The following is a 22,678-nucleotide window of genomic DNA, read 5'->3' as shown; positions in this document are numbered from 1 at the left end:
CATTATAATCATAATCATAATGCCAATCGCGAGACAGCACGGAGAAGTGACGGGACGGAGAAGTACTGCGTGCGGTATCCACGCTTCAGAAAAGGTGCCCATGTGGTGCGTCCCATCAAAGAGGCAGCCTCCTACGGTAAGCAGTGTCATGCAGTTCTATCATATATTGAGATGGCGCACGAGACATCGGTGATCAGTGACAATGATCTTTATAAAGTAATATTATTATTATAATTAATATTATTATTATTATGTCTGCAGGTTATGCAACATCATTAATGAAGGCCCTTCGGGAGAGCTACGCCAATTCACCCGCGGTTCTTCGAGAGATTAGCGCCAATTTGTCCTCCGATGCACCCGCCCCCATCGCCAAATCCTTCGAACAGATTCCTAAGGAGGAGGCCGTCAGCCTCTACCTAGCCCGGCAGTCACGCTTCAAGAAAACCTAATTTCACATTATTATTTCTTTCCACGGACAAGTCCAATGATTTAGTTGTTATTATTTGCATGAAATTTCTTAGTATGTAATTCAAAATAATTTGGCAATCATTTTACCTGTGCCTTGTCAACCTCTGTGTGCGGTGTTGTCTGGGCTCACTGTGTGTCTGCTTGATGTGCTTTTGCATGTATCACTGCATGTATGCATGCATGAAATAGTATGTGTGTGTGTGTGTGTGAGAGAGAAAGAGAACCAGCAACTGACCCTCGGGTATGACCACACTATTGCAGAATTAATTAGAATTAGAATTAAACATTGCGGGTCTAGCCCTTCATCAGTGTTCCTTGTATGTTTTGTGCCTAACCATTTTTTTTATATAGATTTAATTCCAACCTGTGTCTTTGTTCAGTAACCATTACAAGCAATGCCAATAACTTTTTTTATCCAAAATGCATGTGTTCTGTGTACTTTATAACATTTTAAGGGCAATTGAATGATCACAACAGAATAAGAATAACAATTATTTTTATAAATTTTCCTCCAAACAAGGCCATTGAAAGCCCTGATAGGTCTGGTCACCATTCTAGAATTGCTGTCTGATGGTTGAAACCACACAAGAGGGTAGAGGCTTCCTTATACTCCTTATACTCCTCCCTAAAATGCCATGAGCCCAGCGTATAGCCTGCCTGTACGCAGTGTACCGGTATTGCCTAGTAGGGATAAGTAGGAAAGATTCTTAAGTTTAAAACTCTCTGTAAGTAGGTTGGAAACGTCATTTTAAGCCTGTTTCTTATGCATGTTTTTTGTGTATGCAACACATCTCCTGTCACCTATAACTGTTGGTTCAAAGGACTCTGTGTAAAAAGATTTGTAAAGTAAACATAAATTATGAACATACTCGTGCGTGCTGGCTTGAAGGGGACCACGATCCTGCCTGAAGTGTGAGTATGCTATTTTTAACACAAACGGATTCAGGCAGCATGCCTCAAATCCAGGATGCTGCGTTAGGCACGTTACATCTGCTGGCCGCGGGGTGAGCTCCTCGACCAGCGACCAAAACGCGCTCACCTCCCTACAACACAAGTTCTCCACCACAGTTTCCATGGGACTACACCGCCAAACACAGCGACACAGACACGCTTACTACTATCAATCACGAGGAAAACTAGTTAGCACTATCAAAAATAATCACACTGAAGACATGACCAGCCTACTCGGCGTCAGCTACGTTTGCAAACAACATTTTCACCGGAGAAAGGTAAAAGCTTAGAAATAAACACTAGGGGTTTACAGGTGGGACTGTCAAGCTAGCCCATATTTAGAAGAAATAGAAGGCATAATATGCCTTCTATTTCTAGATCTTCTGACTAAGTTTAGGGTAGCCTACTTATCTGAGCCAACGACATAATCAGTCTCATCCCCGTCAGACGCCATAGTGCTAGTTCTAGTATGCGTCTACCTCACGTGACGTCATCGCCGAATTGCGTAAAAATTAACCGTTACTAACCAAAAACGACAAAAACTGGACTTTATCACCATTTTGGAGACATTTCAAACTTTATATACATATTTTGAGTGCTTTATGTACCCATTAATCGAAACTTCCGGTTAACCTGCACCATGGGCTTTAACGCTTTTTAACCCCATATCAGCACCGTGTCAGTTGACAGTTACAATCCTACGAACTTCGTGAGTGCAGTGAACGCGTGTTCATGTTAAGAGGAGTTTCGGAAAACGCTCCAAAGAAATTCACGATGATTCGCAAGATACATCGTGAGAATGATGGTACTTGCTGCTTGCAATCGCATAAGCTTCGTGACTCTTCCTTCCCTAAGGCGGCTTCGCTGAGCAGTCTTTATTAGAGCTTAGATCGGGCCCAGAAAATCAATCCCGCACCGGTCCGACACATTAACTGTAATTATGAGCCCGAGCTCAACATTAGTCTTATTATTTCCAAATCCCATCAGAGGTTATACTTCCTCCGTCAGCTGAGGAAGTTTGGGGTAAGTCAGGCAGGCATGACCCATTTTTATCGTGCAGCCATCGAAAGCGTGCTCACCTTCTCCCTCCTGGTCTGGTATGGTAGTGCTACCAGCCAGGACAAACAACAGCTTGAGAGTGTAGTAGGCCTACGCAGGGCCTCTAAAATCATTGGCTGTAGTCTGCCTACCATAGGCTCGCACTATGACACCAGAATTTCCAGGAAAACTAAGAAGATCATCTCTGACCCCTCTCATCCAGCACACCACTTATTCACACTCTTACCATCAGGGAGGAGGTACAGAGGCATCACAAGTAAAACAACACGCTTTAGGGATAGTACCTATCTACAAGCTATACGCCACTTGAACAAGCACTAAGCACAATTCATTCCCACTAGCTCGATCTCAGACCCCAATGGAAGGTATTTGATTGTAACAGGTACCATACAGCAGACACCCGTTTTACTGGTTAACGTGTATGCTCCTAATTTTGATGCTTTAAATACACATCGATACATTTTTGGTGGTGATTTGAACTGCGTTATTAACCCTGAATTAGATCGCTCCAGCCCCAGGCTAGCTCATCCCTCTTACATGTCAAGGGCATTTGCAGACTTTGTTACAAAACGGATGTGCTGACGCATGGAGGTTTCGTAATCCACATGCAAAGGAATTTTCTTTTTTTTCACCGGCACATCGCTCCTATTCTAGAATTTATTATTTTTTTGTGGATGCTAGTCTCCTTCCTAATGTGGTTTCTACTGAATATTTGGCGATAGTTATAAGTCACCACTCCCCTTTGGTTCTTGACATGCTATTGAAATCCCATCCAAGACCCCGTCCTCTCTAACTAGGGTTTCTGTGATTATATTTCCTCCTCTATTGACGAGTTTGTTTCTATTAACAAAAATTATTCTACCTCTTACTCTCTCCTATGGGAAGACCTTAAGGCATACCTTTGAGGCCAAATTATAGCTTACTCTGCCAATTTAACTAAACTGTATAGAGCTGATCAGACTCGACTCACGGACCTTATCCTCAATTTAGATCACCAATATGCCAGTAACCCTAATCCCGAACTGTATAAGGAGCGCTTCAGTCTGCAGGCTGAGTTTGATTTGCTCACCACTAGGCAGGCAAAGTGCATGCTTTTGCAATCTCGCAGTAATTGAAATGAACATGGCGATGAGGGTGGTCGCTTGCTCGCCCATCAGCTAAAGCGCCAAGCTTCCTCACGTCTCATTACTCAAATTAAGGACTCGGTGCTCTCCTGTCTGCCCCTTCCGATATTAATGCAACATTCAAAACGTTTTATTCGGCTCTTTACCAATCCGACTCCCAAACCGACAACACCAACATGGACCGATTTTTTAATAATCTTAGTGTGGCCACTATTGATCCCGCAATTGGACACAACCTAGATTTGCCATTGGTGCTACAGGAAATGGTTGATGCAATAAGATCTATGCAAAGTAACAAAGCCCCTGGCCCTGATGACTGTCCCGAGTTCTTTAAGTAATTTAGTAGCAAACTAGCTCCACTTCTTCTAGCTGTATATAGTGAGTCAATCGAACGTGGGACATTACCACCTACCCTGACCAAGGCATCAATCTCTCTCCTACTTAAGAAGGATAAAGACCCTATTTGTTGCGGGTCCTACAGGCCTTTATCGCTCCTCAATGTTGATGTCAAGGTCTTAACGAAGGTGCTAGCAACACGTCTCGAGGCAGTTTTGCCGGATATCTTCTCGAAGGAGCAGACAGGATACATTAAAGGGCATCATTCTTTCTTCAGTATCCGAACATTAATGAACATAATTTATTCGACCCCTACCACTGAACGTCCTGAAGTTTTAATAGCACTGGATGCCGAAAAGGCCTTTGATCAAGTAGTATGGCTGTATTTATTTACTCCTCTTAAAAGATTTGGTTTTGTAAACCGCTTTTTTTACATACAGATCCCCAGGCAAGTGTTTGCACTGGGGACACTCTGTCTAATTATTTCCCACTGTCACGCGGGACCCGGCAGGGCTGGTCCTTAAGTCCGCTTTTATTTGCCCTAGCTATCGAGCCCCTATCCATAGCCCTGCGCTCTTCCGCCCTACTTCAGGGAATCTATCGTGAGGGAATCGAACATCCTGTGTCATTATATGAGGACAGAGGTGTCAAGTAACGAAGTACAAATACTTCGTTACCTTACTTAAGTAGAAATTTTGGGTACCTATACTTTACTGGAGTAATTATTTTTCAGCCTACTTTTTACTTCTACTTCTTACATTTTCACACACTTATCTGTACTTTCTACTCCTTACTTTTTAAAAATGGTCTCGTTACTCCTATTTAATTTCGGCTTGTTTTTATTCCGATGGCGTTCAAAAAAACTATACAGATAATTCGCGCCATTGGATAGAGTGAATTTGATTGGTTGGATGAGAATATAAACATATACCATTCTGACAACCTATTCGTTTATTCGCGATCCATGGCACCTGTGCATGACCAGAGCCCGTCTACATTTTCTGACATGATGAAATCGCGGCACATTCCAGCTAAGAAATAGCAGACGTAGATGAGCGAAATGTCCCAACCAAGCACCAGTGAGGAGGTTGGTAGCAAAGAACACCAGCCAACCGTTCTACATCCCTGGCCGTACCTGGAAGAATTTTTTGAAATGGTTGGATGCAAAAACAACTCAGTTCTTACTCTTTACATCTTAAATTCCTCCAGCTAAGCTTGGATACATACATTTACATTTCCAATTAAGGCTTTTGATAACATGCCTCTGAAGTTTGACTTTTTGCACCATTCCAATACTTACAGGGAACTAGTCATCATATCTTCCGCTCCATGAAACACATGTTAATGCTCAGTAGCACACATATGTTTCTTTAATGTATTTTTGCATTGTACTAATATGCGTTCATTTTCAATGGGTATAAATGTGTCAGAAACAGGTGCATGCCAATTTTTTCAACATTAACGTTATAGTCATTTCATGGCCTTTAGAAAATGTTTTTTGGGGGGAAGTGGTGCAGTGTGCTATAGAGGTGTGTTGCGTGTGTGTCGCTAATTCTGATTGTAATTCTATAGGCCCCTGTGGCACGGCCTAAGCTTTTGTCCTTAATGGCATTTTTTCCCCCTTGCATTACTTTTACTTTAAGTAGTTTTGAAACCAGTACTTTTATACTTTTACTTAAGTAAAAAGCTTGAGTTGATACTTCAACTTCTACAGAAGTATTTTTAAACGCTGGTATCTATACTTCTACTTTAGTAATGAATGTGAATACTTTTGACACCTATGTATGAGGATTACCTCTTGCTCTATGTCTCGAATCCTGCTACAGCTATTCCGTATGTGATCTCTATTCTTAATGAATTTCGCTCCTTTTACGGGTATAAGCTTAATCTGCAGAACAGTGAGTGTTCCCTCTTAACATCCCCCCCTCAGACCTCCAGCAGTTGAATTTGCCAATTAATATTAGCCGCTCAGGGTTCAACTATTCAGGAGTCAATATCACTCCGTCCATTTCAGCTCTTATGGCTGCAAATTTCACTCCCCTACTTAACCAGACTAAATCTGACTTTCAGAGATGGGGTAACCTCCCTCTGACGCTGACAGGCAGAACTAACTCAGTGAAGATGATAATTTTACCCCGATTTCTGTACTTATTCCAATCCATTCCAATATTCTTACGAAAATCCTTCTTTCAATCGTTGAACAAACTTATTACATCATTTGTTTGGACAGGAAAACACCCAAGAAATAGTAGTACGTCACCAAGAACGTACTAGAAATTAGTAAATTTGGAGGGGGCCTTGCCTTGCCAAACTTTATGTACTACTACTGGTCAGCTAATATTCAAAAACTTTTGTTTTGGTTCCATACAGTTAACACCTCTTGGGGGACCATTGAATCAAAGTCTTGTCTGGGTACATCTCTTTCGGCGTTGTTGTGTTCCCCTCTTCCAACTGTCGTGTCCAAGCACACCAAAAACCCAATTGTGTTGGCTTTCCTTAAGATCTGGTATCAGTTCCGGCGTCATTTCAAATTCTTATCCTCGTCTATACATGCTCCCAAAGTTGGCAACCACCTATTTCCCCCTGCTTTAGATGCCTCATTTTCTTTCTGGAAAGCAAAAGGCATTAATTGCTTCTTGGATTTATATGAAAACTGTTTTTTCCAGTTTTACAGATCTAATTACGAAATTTGGTTTGCCACGTTCACATTTCTTTCGTTACTTACAAATAAGGCACTTCATTTGCACGCAGTATCCCTCGTTTCCCTCACCACCCTCCACTTTGCTCTGGGAGGAATTACTTAAATTAAGTCCCAGTCAGAAAGCTCTTATATCCCGGATATATACCGGTCTTATGTTGCTCAATAACAAACCTGTGCTCAAAGCTAAGGTTGCACGGGAGAAAGAATTAAATGTGGATATCACAGATGACTGGTGGGCTAAGGCTATCGATAGAATGAGCTCAACATCATCCTTTGCTCGCCTTGGGCTCATACAGTTTAAGGCATTCCATGGAACCCACTTTTCTAAAGCCAAATTGGCAGAGATATACCCTGACAAAGACGATAGCTGCAACCGGTGTGTCTTTGCCCCGGCTGACCACAGTCATATGTTTTTCTCTGGCCAAGACTGAACAATTTTTGGTGTTTTGTCTTCAAAACACTATGACGTCCTGCAGCTAAATCTTCAGCCATGTCCTTTGACAGCCATTTTTGGGGTTCCCCTTGTGCCTTCTGCCTACTCTAGACCTCAAGCAGATGTTATCGTGTTCTCTTCTCTCTTAGCTCGGAGAAAGATACTTTTTGAGTGGAAGTCTCCCAAGCCTCCCCTGTCATCTTCCTGGTTGAGTCGTGTTATGTTCTTTGTCAAACTGGAAAAAATTAAATATTCTCTGAGAGGTTCTATGAAGAAATTTGACTGTAGGTGGCGCCCTTCAACTCTCACTTTAATAAGCTTAAGTCGCTTCCCGATGGCTAAGTAATACACCTGTCCGATTGGTAACCAAGCTAAACAAGGTACTCCTTTTAAGATTTGTATGAATGTGTGTTTATGTGATGTACAGTATTTGATCGGCATTGTCTATATTAAGGTGAAATACTTTTTTTTTTTTTTACTATGTTTTCTTTTTTTTTATGTAATTTCCATATGTCCAAGGATTGTTTGGGGTATGGGGTGAGTGGGGGTTGTCAATGTTTGTATGTTTAAATTAAAAAGAAAATTCAATAAAAATGGTTTATGAAAAAAAAGAGAAAAAAAAGATTTTAAGACAAGCAAAACACCCGTAGATGACAATGTCCCGGTTAGCTCCTTTTCCTTATAGGAATGTCACAAAGAGTTTGAAAAAGAGTAAGAGTGAATATTCCTGCCCCTGCGCATATTTGGCAAAGCGGGACATCGACATTATCTTGTGTTTCAGTCAAACTTTTAAGTCATATTTTGATGACTATTGAAAATATCTGATAATTGCCTCAAAATAGAAAAAAACTCATTCATATCGGTGAGTAGGAAACGTTTTCTTTTACAGATATTTGCTACTAGACCCTAGCCCTTAATACCGTTGTTAAAGATGAACTGAACTGAAATTTGAAGTTTAGTTGACATGACAGATGTATTGTCTGCCTTCTCATCGGTAAAATAACTAAAATGGGCTGAACTTGCTAAAAAGGGATTCAATTGTAAGGTGAAAGGGGTGAAAGTGATACAGGGCGCCGCCATGTTGGATTTCAACAATCAGCTACGTCACTGGCATGGTAACCTACTCGTACTCTTTGACTCTAGAAGCCATAGCAGGTAATGACTGACTCAGGCTCCGAGGCTCGCTGAAATGGCTACGGAAAAGCAAACGACCAGGTCTACAGGACGAGCATCTTAATGCATTGCCCCTGGATGCATTAATGAATTATATAGGGTCAAGGCAGCTGGGGTAATCATACATTTCCACAGGCTACCTTTGAATAGGAAACAGGTCTTAATACATGGCTGGCAGCCATAAAACTAACTAACCCTCCGATGTCAATCAGCCCCTGTCATGTCGTTCTCCAAGCTAGCACTCCGACCATAAGGTGTATAAACTATTACTCAGACGATATCACAGATCTGTTTCCAAGCGGCTAATTAAACCACGGCGGGTCTGTAAACAGAAGCTCACCCTGTTCGCCGACTAGCCGATTGCTAATGCAGAAGGAGGTAAACTCGAAGAAGTAGTTTCATAGTAAGATGAAGTGCAATATCCATAAACATCCACCTAAAGTAAACGTGACACTCATGAATCCTCCTCGCGTGTCTGCAGCAACGACCTAGCCCTACCATTTTTATATTTTTTACTTTTCTTAATAATGGTCAGAAACCAACACTTTATTGATGTTGATTATTTCAGTTCATCTTTAAAGAATGGCAAAGGAGTTTCCATTTTTTTGGTATCGCCAAAGTAATCAAACAAATTAATTTTTAATGGAATAATCTCACAAAGTTCTCACAAAGAACTTACTAAGTTATGATTGGTTCCCAAGCCTATCCAACTTGAAATGTATAATAAACTAGCTCCCAAAAGGCGTGATAAAAACCACCACTGATGTACTCACCTTCATGCCAAAACAAGGTTTGTTACAGAGACTACAGGTGTGGGGGAAAAGTTCAGGTTTGACGCCCATGTAGTCGCTGATCATGGCCGCCGTCGGCACTCTCTTGTTGGCTGGCTTGACTGGCGGAGGTCTCTGGATGGATACATCAGATGCTGGAGGGTGTCCCTGGTTCGTAGGGATGGACCTGGGGATGGGAAGTGGCCCTGGATCGGTGGCTGGAGCTGTTCTCTGACTTGTATTCCCAGGTTCTGGAGCGGGTTTGTGACTGGTGCTTCTGGGGCCTGGAGCTGGTCTGTGACTGGTGCTTCTGGAGCCTGGAGCTGGTCTTTGACATCCTGAAGACGCCATACCATCGGCACCGGTATCCCTCTTAGGTATAATATTGGTGGCCGTAGGTTTAGCAACAGGTGCTGCTGGCTGCAACGCAATAGGTTCCTTCTGTGGGGAAGCGACGGCAGTCTGGATGGACTGGGCGGCTGGCCTTTGGCTCAGGGAAGCCTTAACACTTGGTAATGGACTGTAAACAGGAGAAGAGATGTTAGATCTCTGTGAGCCATTGGAGGACAGTGGACCACTGGATTTGGCTGGTGCTGCATCCTTTGGTTGAGTGTCCCACATTTGGCCCATGTAGCTGCTGCTGATCACTTTACTTTGCTTCTGAAAGGTAAGAGGAGCTTGCGCCTCAAGCTTTACGTCGGCCCCGGACACGCCGCTGGTTTCTGGGGCACGCTGGCTGCCTTGAACCTGGTGGCCCGTGCTTGACTGAGAGGCAGCCGATGAGTTTTTTGCCTTCTTCTTGCGGATGTCTCGCAGCAGGTAGGGTAGGTTGGCGGGAGAGAGCTGGTCTTCTGAGTACGCACAGAGTACCTCCAAGTCTTCTTCCTGAAGGTCGAAGCATTTGAGGATGTCCATGGATGTCCTATGTCCATATCGCTCAGAAGATTGGGAGTAATGTGATGGGAGAACGTTTGTTCCAGTGGGAGAGAATGAAGTGGAGTGATAATTGCTTGTTTGTTGGCCCAAAGGCCAATGGCAATTTGGGGCACCACTTGGCATCGTTTCTGAATATCTAGAAAACTGTCCATCGAAGATGGGCGGTGATGATCTATAGCCAGTGGGCGCCAAATCCAGAGATTCCAGAGGCCAAGCTGTTGTATGAGTATTCTGGTCTGGCAACGGATTCATTAACATCGATTGGAGGCCCGCGTCCTGTCGTGTTCTTGTGATGTGGACATCAATGGAAGTCTCCAATTCAGTGGTTGGCTTACTCTGACCAGGGATATAGCCCATAGAGCCAGGGTGCATCGATGGGTACATGTGGCTGGGATTCATAGAGGTTCCGGCGTAGACACCATAAGATGCATGGGTAGACCCAGGGACCATGTGAGAAGGCTCACCAACATTTCCAGGGCCTACGTGGGAACTTGGAGGTTGGTAGCGGCGCTCTGGAGAGTCCTGGCTCTCAGGGGAATGGGGGTAATACAGATCGCAGGACATTTTGGCGACCTTCAGAAGGCTGATTGATGGGGTGAAGGGGCTGGTGCTGATGCAAAGCAGGGCTGTTGGAGACAGTCGTCGAGGAAACGCTGCTGCCGACAGCAGCAAGAGAGCTGCTAATATCAGTCAGAGCTAAGAGGTCCGGCGGCAGGAGGAAGCAGACTAGGGTCCAACAAACCAAAGCTGAAAATGGTTAGAAAAAAAAAACAGTTGGATAACATGTTGACATTTTGGGATCAAGTTATCGTCGTCATCAGGGGCCTCTGGTGAATGGATCCAAGCAGGTTTCCCCGGACCGATCCGGAACAGTCCAATTAGCCACGTCCTAGTTAGCGCAGTCACAGCTCCCTGTGGCAGGTAGGAATTGAAAACATAAATGGCACGAACAACGAAAATCCTGGTAGTAAAGCAAAGAGCTAGCAGGAAGGGCGGGAGCTGCTGCTTCTTTATTTGGTACAGACAGAATGATTTGTAACCACAAGCAAACTACTTCATTCGAACATTGATATTACAGGCATATGAAATGGTTGGGGAAGCAGATGGAACAATGAACAAGTTGAAGGGGAACCTTCAAGATATGCTATTTTCAGAATAGTTTCATACGCATGCTATGAAGAAAAAAATATTACATAATTTCCTTTTCAGGGCAAATTTTCAGAGCTTTTTATCCACAGTAAAAGTAGGTGTTGCAGACCAGGATTCAAACACACGTCTTTGAAGCAGAATCGCTTACATAAGAAAATAGCCATTCTTGACAGCTTCCGTTTAGCATGGTTTTAAAATGCGACTAATGTTATGTAATGTAATAATCTGAATCATGCCAGGACGCAGTAATGCTCATAAACCGCAAGACACATGCCTCTCACACTGATCGCATTTTGTGTTCACCGCGACACATAGCTAATTCAGAGCGTAAATATCTATTGAAAATCCAATAGCTTTTTAACGAAAACTAAATCAGCAGATTTACATCTTTCAAAAAGGTGGAAAGTGAAATCTTAATACAGATCCAGCGAAAGTTTGCTTTCAAGTGTGGACGTCAGATCTGTGTTACATTCTGGCGCATGGGCTCACAAAGGCTGCATTGAAACGACATGTGTGGTTGACATGCTAGTTCTTGACCCGTAATCTGTAACCTCTACAAGTAGATGGATAGGGAAACTGCTGTCTAAAGGCTACACATACGTTGATTTACTTTTACACTTTGACGCTTTTTTCTAGGGGTGCAACGGATCACAAAACTCAAGGTTTGGATCATGTCAAGGTTTTTGAGTCACGGGTCTGATCAACAACTATCAAGATAACAAGACAAATGTGACTCTAAATAAAATCTTAAAATGTATAAACAAAATAAAGTGAAAAATTAGTAATAATAATCCTGCTTCCTTTAAGCATAGTCAATACTTTAAAAAATTGCAATCTGAGGCATTATTCCTTCTTCTATTTAACATGGATAGCAAATAATCCCTAACCCTGGAATAACAATTCAGGATGTCTGCATTGCCTGGGGAGAGTTTAGAGTATGGTAGCAAAATACAGTTTCTGTCGTGTTTTATTTGGCATTTTGTAAATCCATTGATTTCGGTTGGAAGAACCATTCATTCACACATTCACACAAAGTCGGCGGAGTCAACCACGCAGGGCGACAGCCAGCTCTTCAGAAGCAGTCAGGGTGAGGTGTCTTGCTAAGGGACACCTAGATACTCAGCTTGGAGAAGCCGGGGATCAAACCAGCGACATTTCCGGTCTACCTCCTGAGCAATCATCACCCCGTTGACGGGCCAAGGGTCTGAAATCATTGGATTGTTTTGTCTATATGTATTTATTAGAGATGCTCCCATCAACATTTTCTGGCCCGATCACCAAAACCGTGATCAGCCAATTTGCCGTTCATTGCCGATCACAGAATGACAGGCAAGCACCAGTTTCTGTCCCAATAGACTCTTTATTTTTTCTCTTTGGATCCCCCATGGCCGAAACATCTAAGCCACCGCAGAATGTCATATACGGTACTGAAATTTGCCTGCACGCATACTGCTGTCATTAAGGTACTGGAATGTGCCTGCGCGCATTCTGCTGTCATTAAGATACTGAAATGTGCCTGCACGCATTACAGAGATATGCAAGTTCTCTTTAAACGACACTGAACAACCGTTAAACTGCCTACTCAAAGGATCACAGGATGCTCACTTCATCAATTGTCCCGACACTTGCTGCAGTGAGACCTGTGGCAAAACACTTGCCCAGAGTGATTGAGGCTCTTGCCTCCATTCTAAGCACATGCAGCCTTGCGAATAACGCTTGAGCTGATGGTGTCAGTGTCAAGAATTATTTTCAGTCGTTTGAGGCCATTGTACTTCTAACCATTTGGGTTAAACTATTGCAGTGTATTGATAACAGGAATGTGATTCTACAATCAGGCAAGATATCGCTTGAGGTAAAGGCGGCCAACGTGAATGCACTGAAAGGTGAGATACAGGCCTTTAGAAATAAATGGGATTCTTTCCTCTCTGAGGCATCATTGATTGCTCAGGTAATTTATATTCCACCTCAATTCAAAGGAGAGGTTAGCCGTGAGAGGAAGAGGAAGAGGTCAGCCGTGAGAGGAAGAGGAAGAGGCTCCCTGGTGAGACCTCGGAGGAAACCCAACAGAAAGACAGTGCAGGTGCTATGGAAGAAATCAACCCTACATTTTATGGTAAAGCTATGACTATTATTAGGCCTATATATCATATTGTTACTTTAATGGTGGAAGGTAGCTGATCACCTCTCCCCTATAAGTTAGGTTTGACATGGCTCCAGGGAGTAAGTTCACTCTGTTCCTATCTTGTGTGCTTTTTCAAGGGTAAAGCTCACATGTACACCATCTTTCTGTATGTATAGTGGTTAATGTATGTTCAAGGGTAAAGCTGTGACCTTGAAAAATATACTGTGTAAATCAACATTTGTGGTTAATGTATGTTCAAGGGTAAAGCTGTGGCCTGGAAAAATATGTTATGTAAATCAACATTTGATGTAAATCTGACCTCATATTATGTAAGGATTGGGTATATAAGGAGCAGGACGAGAATCATTCTGGAGTGTCTTTGCAAACCTCACTCGGATTTGTTGTCGCTTGCTTGCGGCTAACAATAAAGTCTGTCAATATTTGATCCGGACTCCCCAATACCTTGTGCACTCTTTGTTAGTTTAAGTGATAGAATTCGGTTAGATTTTCTACCACAGTGCAACGTTCCGAAACACTTTTTTTCCACCACCATTGACCACATAATTAGTGACTTAGATTCTCGCTATCAGACCACAGCAAATAATGTTGAAGAATTTGCTGCCATACTTAAAGTGGGCCAATTAAGTGACGGTGATATTGCTTCTTTGAGTCAGCCACAGATAGCTAAATACAGAAAGGACCTCACACCTCAATTTGAGAGGGAAATCATACATCTCAGTTCAATATTTAATGCCACGTCCCCTCACTTTGCAGATGCCTTGGTCTCTTGAATGCAATTTATAAAATGCAACTCCAGAGCATTTTTGGAGGTCTGCATTGCCCGTAGGATTTTTTGCACTCCTGTTGCTGGTGGAGAAAGGGCATTTAATAAACTGAATCTTATCAAGAATTATATGATTATATGCCAAAATATATGTATATTTTGGCATCTAAATGATTAGTGCAACAGGCGGGGAAAAAGCTTTTTTCATGACGTTCATACATTCATATAGTTTAGAAATATCTGTAAAATATTGCTATTGTTTTGATTGCTGATTACTCTGTCTATTAGATTTGTGCACCTGAAAATATGTCCGTTTTCAGTGGATCAGTCTATATGTTTGACTGAATATAATGTTAACATCAAGGGGTTGAATGCGGAAGCCTGTTTACTGAGAAGTTTGCAGCAGTCTATTAGCTTATTTCTGTCTAGTTACTACAACCCAGGTAAATGTGTCACTAAATACTGACATCTAGTGTACAAAGTAGCCTAGGTAAATAGGTAGGTTTATCATGTTGTTATTCATTTTCTTCTGATGATAATGACTACCCAATTTTGACCCAGTATTACCCAATATTTAATGATTATAAAATGTGAATGAATATATAACATTTAAAATGTATATATGTTGTAGAAAATATTTTTAGAATTTTTGGGGGGTGGGGGGCTCCATAACTGAATTCTGTCAGGGGGCCCAGAATTCCTACGGATGTCACTGCCTGCGGTGTAATTATCTGAAATGTATCGTTTTCATTTGAGAAATGCGCTTGGAGCAACTACTGCTCGCACATATGCCAGGGCCACCGAGAAGTACTACCCACATCCACTCGGCTGTTGATTTATTATTTTTAAGACTGACCTGAGAAACCGGTTACAGGGGAAACACCTTGCCATTTGTACACGCTTGAGCTTGCAAGGACAGGCTTGTGCCTCTCTAACTGATACAATGTGTTATTTACAACAAACCTCCATTTGTTTTTGTCCCTACAAAGACGAACCAAATGGCCGGTGCCTTGCCGTCTGGATTAGGCAAAGCCAGGGTCATATACATTATCAAGGGAGACACTGCATCTTTTCCTTTTGTGCTTTATGCTTTCTTTGGTAGAATACTGACCCTGAACCTTTGGTTCGGTGAGAAGAGGGATAGAAAGCCAAGGAGCTCGTATGGAGAATGCTCCTCACCCACCTGCACTATTCAACCTTACTGTACATTCACACCAAAAGCTTTAAAGCGATAAACGCCCATTCACTTTCTATTAGATATGCGCGATAAAGCGAAAGAAGCGATGAAACGCTTGTTAAGCTGTAAATGAGAGTTGAAAACAGCTCAACTCTATGCAAATGAGCTAGTAGCGTTTCGGCTGTAAATGACCGCCAGCCATTCGGAAAGTAGATGTCTCTCACCGGCGTGGGTCCCAGTAAACGTACGCGGCACGCGCAAGAGCGATATGAGCTGAAAATATTTTTGACAGTGTTGCGTTTTGAGCTATTTCGGGGATGTTGCATCTTTTACAGCTTTTGGTGTGCTGTATCTTGCTGTCTTACATCCTGTAATAAACCATCTACTCGCTCTTCTGATGCAACCTGTCAAGCTGCCTTGATTTCCACAATAATTACTATGGTGAAAATACACAACAGAGAGACTATATAAACAGCTAAAAAATACGTTTGTACGTTCATCTGGGATTTACGTCAGTCTCAATATGAGGTGTTGTCGTGAGAGAAGATACATTTTAAAGAAAGACTTTATCACACTAACAAGTAACATCTGAGTTGGTTTGCAAATAACTAACTTGCCTCTTCCAAGATTTTAAATGCTCTATTCTGTCCATCCATCGTCATACGTTGTTTCCTCATATCAAACATAAATTGCATTAATTGGAAATGTGCTGCTCCCTGGTACGTATAAATCAGTGGTTAAAACTAACTTTTTCACCACTGTCCCGGAAACGTCTCGAAAAACTATTTTAACATTTTGAGTTGTTACTCACTGATACTACAATACATTATGTTGACAAAATAATATATTTCTTTCCAGACTAGATTTGTTTAGCTTCAAGATGACAACCAACACCCTCAGTCACAGAACTGTGGTCTACGTGACATTCTATGGAGGTATATTTGTGTCTTTATTATGCAATCAAAAATAATAGGTTTGAGAGCAAAACTTTCCACACTGCAATCAAAAAATAGATTTGAGAGCCAAACTATCGACACTGCAATCAAAAAATGTTTTATTGCAAGATAAATTAATGTGATAAAAAAAATATGAATGGGAATCCAAAAGTTCCAAAATCTACCTCCATAACATTCTGCCGTAAATCCACCATGGGGAGGGGGGGGACTCCCCATGAGCAGCTTTGGGTTTCATTTTGATGTAAATGCAACAGCTCTGCGGTTCCAGGGTGGGGGGTGGCTTGGGTAGAGGTGTTCCTGCGCTGTCTCCAAAGATCATTAAACAAAGACGTTGAACGATGGTTCGATCTATAGGAGACGCAGAGGAACTATCCTTTCAAGGCATTTGTCTGGATAAAAAACAAGTGGTCAGCAAAATAAAGAATATGTCGGCGTTTTTGCACTTGTAAATAGTTAATCGCATTTGTAGACGTGAACTAATTCTTGCATGTGGGTGTCTTCATTCATAAAAAAATAAAAACATTCGGGAGCATGCAAATTATTCAAACGAGGTGTAGACTTTGTGCTCAGCCCCGCCTTCTCGAATGAACAAAGAAAGCCATGACAAACGGGGGATTTTACCCCCTCGGTTTTACACAGGAAAAGTGAGCTAAGACATGTAAAAAGGCCTTTACCATTGTTGCAAGCAGTCTCATCGTTTCACTGACCAACACAAACACAAGCGTGCCAGCCAATTGAACGAAGCTCAGTCCTTTTTCCATTTACTTTTTCACACAAGTCCTTTCCACCGACTGCGAACCCGTTCTGGTTCACAGAAAGTGTTGAAAACTTAAACAGAAAAATGAAGTCAGTGCCCATAAAATTCTCTTCGACCCGATATAGAATATTGATCCTCCCGATGACAATTATTTACGTCCTCGGGACGCCGTTAGTTTTAATCCCTGGTATAAATGTATAGGGTTAGGGTTAGGGCTAACCCTGTATATGAAAATGAGTTCCACAAATTCAACTACAATAGTAGCATAAAGCATCTTAACTAGGGGAGAGTCCTACTATGAAAGAAATTAACCCCTACATTTTATGGCAAACTATGATTATTATTGTGGAAGAAATTAAACATTACTTTTATATTAACAATAAGTATTATCAGGCATATATATATATATATATATATATATATATATATATATATATATATATATCTATCAGGCAGGCATGTACATTAATGGTGGAAAGAAGAAAGAACCATCTCTGGGCTTCATACAGAGCCAGGCAGTCTGGGGCTAAGGCGTATTGTCCTCCCATTGTCTAGATTGACTGCAGGCGATGACCACATGCTCAAAGGAATGCATGGCTGACCGTCCTTATCAGTAAGGCAATTCTGAGCATGTCCCGAGGGCGGTCGTATGATCTGCAACACAGCTCAGTTTGAAAGGATAAGAGTTGTTGTTCCGGACTCCCCGATTCCTCATGTTTATAGTAAGTTGAAGTTTTAGAACCCTGATAGTTTCTACTACATTATCAGGCCTATATGTCGTATAAATACATTAATAGTGGAAAGTAGCTAATCACCTTTCCCCTATAAGTGAGGTTTAGGGGGTCTACTCTTGGATGCTGCAGTCAACCGCTGCGCGGACAGAGCCCCAAAGTCCAAACATCCACAAAAACCAAGCTGCCAGTGCCCTTTTTTCACCAAATCTCTCTAAATTGGGAACAAGAACAAAATCACTAACAGTGATAAAATGCATTTTTTCAAAACTGCTTGCCACAAAAAATGCTTGGCCAAAAAAAGTTTATAAAAAGGACATTTAATTGTTTGATTTATGCAATGGTGAAAAATTAAAGCAAAATGAATAAAAAACAGCAAAAGCAACATTCGGTATTCGGCCTTGGATTTCAGCCAACTGTTTCAGTATATTCGGTTTCGGTTTCGGCCAAGAATTTATTTCGGTGCATCCCTACTTGTAAGGCAAATCACACTCGCAGCTGGTGGCATGTCATTGGACCTTTAAAAAAAACAAAAAGGACGTTTTGCGAGTACAAGTACATGAGCACAGTATCGTGCCCAAGAGTACTGGTATCGGTATATCCCTAATTATGTATTACCTTTAGATGGTAGTTAATTTATCCCATACTGCAATCGCCAACAAAAAAATCCCATGATGCATTCTGATGTACAAGTCCTATTGTCAACCACCTCGAACTAGTGATGCAAAGTTTGGATCTTTTTTCAGGGTACTATGTTAAGGGAGTTTTTCAGCAGACAACTACACGATAGAGCCAACATAAATCAGTCCCCATAATAAGGTATATTTTGGCACAAGACTGTGAGAGGATCCACTTTAGTGCACACATTAAAACGCCACAGAAAAAGGGTCCCTATAAATTGATGAGCAAAACCATGAATGAAATCAATGTGCCACTCAAAGATACAGATAATACTTACCAGATCATAGAAGTGATGCGCATGTGCAAATCCAAGAAGAAATGAACGCTATCAAAGTTCGCAGATACGGACCGCGCACAAGATTTTTTCCGTTAGAGCGACTGTTCATGAATCACACTTGACTAGCCCAAACCTCATACGCCCGTCTAGTCTTCTCTCATCGTTGAGGCACTGCATCCGACATAGCAAAAAAGCAACGTACATCCAGCGGTTTCATTATTTCTGATACACCATATTAAATGGTTGATGGCTCATTTAAAAAGGGAAGATAACAGTAAACAAACTAAACTAGTAAGCTGATAAAACCAGAGGCACTAAACGGCGTGTCCGCGTGGTTTGTGGTTTAGTACCAATCGGTTACCAACACAAACCCGGATTTATAAAGTATTGGAGGCTTTTATGATATACCTGGATGGCGATAAGCTCAAGAAAGTTCAGAAGTTCAAACTCCAAAGTGAGAGACAACAGCAGGCCAGCCCGTTGAATAGCGTCGCTGGCTGCACTTTTAAACAACATATAGCCTACAACACAGGATAAATGTAATATCAGACACCGGGCATATCTTACTTGTCTAATATCGTTGCTTTGTTCGGCTGGGATCGACGACTCCCGACGTCTCTCTTTACAAGGCGATGTTGGTTGTGCGCTTTCAAGCAAGGGACGAAAACTCCTGTGTTGCCAGGTCTGCCTTCATCCCCCGACTACGTCTACGGGGTTGCCAAGTCGGCCTTCAAACAATACCTGTTTCTTTCCCAGATGAATTATGAATTGTGGTATTCGCAGTTATTGAGTAGAAGCAGAATACTTCACATCCACAATCATTCATTATTTATATAGGCATGCTTCAGCACCAGACAAGAGAAACACTTAATAATATATATAATAATATATATAACTAATTAGTTTATTAGAAGAATCATTTTAATTTCTCTCACAAATACTCACACAAACACCCATTTAAGATAAAGATCATGTATGGAAGAAATTAACCATACATTTCAATGGCAAACTATAGAGTATTATCAGGCCTATAGATACATTGATAATGGAAAGCAGCTAAATCGCCTCTCCCCTCCATAGGAGAGACACGGCGCCAGAGTTTAGACTAGCTGCAGAAGTTGACAGTAGGCTATTTCATATGAATGCATGGCTGACCCTTATCATAAAAGGAGAGTATACATTCTGTAGGTGGGGGCATATCATATGGGGAATAGCTTGGTGTGTGAGAATAAAAAGACAGGGATCTTATGATCGGGAGTGTACGACTACGACGGAGTATTTTTTCATCAAACAAATAACAGAACGTTACACCAATATGAAGCATTTGTTGTTTTATTCCACACTGACGGTGGCAAACGCTAGCAAGGTGTCATTTTTGCAAGATAGGCAAATGTTTTTTGTAAACGTTGTGTAGCCTATAGTCGGTCGTATTAAACGATTTTAGAGATTTGTAGATGTGTTGGGAGCATAAACGATTTTAAGATTTGGACTTTTGACAGTCATCTGTAGTCCAAAACAGAGTTAAGTTGTAATAAAATAATTACCACGAATTGAATTGACGCAGCTCGTTTCGCTTTAACTAGAGTTGCACCTATCAGCTGTTCATCTCCGCAGCGGTGGCTGAGAAGTGTGATATCATTCAATAGACAAAATCGATCGTTCAATATTCGATCTGCCTGTTTAGTTCATACAATCTGTTTATAACTAAGAGATCATAGCACTTAGTTCAGTTAAAAGGGGTAAAAGAGATGAAAAATGTAATAAAACAGATACAAGTTAATGAATTACTGTTATGTAATAGCCTACTATCCTGTCTCAGATTCTAAATGTTCAATGTCCCCCAGTCAATAGGGTGCTGGGGCTTAGACAGTTAATAAAACATATAATGACAGAGAGAAACAGATGTAAAGTACAGTATGAGGTAGAAATATATCTCATCATTACTTCTATGCCAATAATAGTTAAAGTTGATGCTCTGAAGGGACAATAATTGCTGCACACCCCTAATAAATGTTAAGTTTTTCTATTTCAGCCTTTTTCGTCTAGACTACAACCACTACTGAATTACCGGCCTTTAAATAGTTTGCTGTGCTGTGAGAATTTGTCGTCTTTGATATAATCTTTTTCTACAATTACATCAATTGTAAAAAAAAAAATCTGTCTTTTGTAGATGCATCACTCGATTTTTAGGGATGATTCAAAGCAAGAAGTCAAACGCTGCACAACTTGCTGCACACTTTTCCACTGCCCCCTATGCCCAACTTTTAAACCAACCGTAAACACGAAGCTTCAGTGCCACCTGGAATCCCACATAAAACATTACATTACATTTAAAGGTGATATATGTATGTGTGTAGAAAGAATATAAGAATGTATACGTCTGTAGACAATATTTATGAATGTTTGTCTGCTTACTTTTATAAGTCACTGACTATTTTCCTCTATCTTTTGCCTGCATTGATCTTAGACACAAAGATCAATGATAATTTCCCTGAATCTTCCACCATTCAGTCATGACAATAATCTTTTGTAAAGAATGTGCCATCCTCCTAGGTGTGATGGTCTTTCATTATGGGAATTATTCTGGTGTTCAACTCACTCAGTGTTCAACAGTTTCAGGTCCTCGTCTCTGTAGACAGACTTACCCCCTCCAGTTATGTTTCCCACCACAGTGCCGTTGTTGTCTAATTTGATGTGTTGTTATCTGGATGGGCTTGTCTGCAGTCCGGGGTGTAGAACCTTACAGTTCCAAGTCTTAGTTTAAGTAACTAACTGGTTGCAAAAATAATATAATTGAATATAAAATGATTCCAACTTGGTGGCATTTCATTTTCCATTAAACAGGGGCCACTTGACAACATTGTGGCTGGAGTTGCCTGGCTGCGTCAGAATGCAGGTTTGCTCAGGGGGAAGGTGGTCGAGCCCGCATTTCCGAATATGGACGCAAAAGAACAGCAGGAGCTCCTGGAAAGGATACGTTCTTCAACTGATGAAGAAGAAAAGTATCCCCTGCTCTTCACATTTGATTTTCAGGAAGACATGGAGGTCTTCCTTAACATGGCAGCTGAGGAGGATCTTCGGGTCAACGCCATGTTTCTGGGTCGCTGGGTGGACAGCCAGTGACATTGCTGTGTGTGTGTGTGTGTGTGTGTGTGTGTGTGTGTGTGTGTGTGTGTGTGTGTGTGTGTGTGTGTGTGTGTGTGTGTGTGTGTGTGTGTGTGTGTGTGTGTGTGTGTGTGTGTGTTGAGGTTCTGAGTTCAGTTATCTGTTGAGTGTTCTTAATAAAGTGTTATAACGTTTACAATATATCGATTTTTTGTATGACTTTACTTATTCACTTTGGTAACACACTGAGCTAAGACTTGAGTTTGTCGTATTTAAATATGGGCAAATAAGGTGGTCCAGCAGCACAAGGTAAGACAATATTATAGACAATTAGAGCCAGATATTAAATGAATGATGGTTCAGAGTAAGAATTTAGGAATGCAAAAGTGCTAATAACATATGATAAATTATGTTGGAATGCAGTCGAACCTTATGATATTAAGACAACAGAATGTAACATAGCTAGACCTAACATAAATATGTCAGAAAAGGTGAAGCTAAAGAGGAATTGTTCTAACTATTCCTGTCCACTCATAAATAGTATTTAAAATAATTATTAGCCTCAATCTCTGATGCCCTTCAGCTTTACAATACGAGTATCAGTTTGTGTCCTATCAAATATTAAATTGAGATGATTGCAGTATAACACAGAGGGAATTCTGAATAAGGTGTGTGTATTTACAGAAAGAGAAGAGCCATAAGCTCCAGCTTAAAGTCAACAGCGAGTGTCAGGTCTTCTGTCCAAAACCGGAAGCGTTTATCCGATTTATAACTTAATTTATTTCGTTCATTTATGTAAACACATTACTTAACGCCCGTTCATTTATGTAAACACATTACGTAACGCCCGATTTTTATTTTATTTTCCGATTTATATTTTTGATTATCAGATTTCCGGCGTGTGGGTGGATGTTTCTGTCTGCAGCGGAAGTGCGTGTGGGTGGATGTTTGGAGCGTGTGGGTGGATGTCTGCAGCTAGACTCTCTTG

General features: G+C 41.4%; 1 protein-coding gene across 1 annotated transcript in view; it reads right to left on the bottom strand.

Annotated features, from left to right (window-relative positions):
• The window catches only part of LOC115529131 (mucin-19), a 124,512-nt gene that overhangs the window by 50,139 nt on the left and 51,695 nt on the right, over positions 1 to 22,678 (bottom strand). The window lies entirely within an intron of this gene.

This window comes from Gadus morhua, chromosome 17 (genome assembly GCF_902167405.1).
Source record: "Gadus morhua chromosome 17, gadMor3.0, whole genome shotgun sequence".
NCBI classification, from domain to species: domain Eukaryota; kingdom Metazoa; phylum Chordata; class Actinopteri; order Gadiformes; family Gadidae; genus Gadus; species Gadus morhua.
This window is presented reverse-complemented; position numbering and strand designations above follow the sequence as displayed.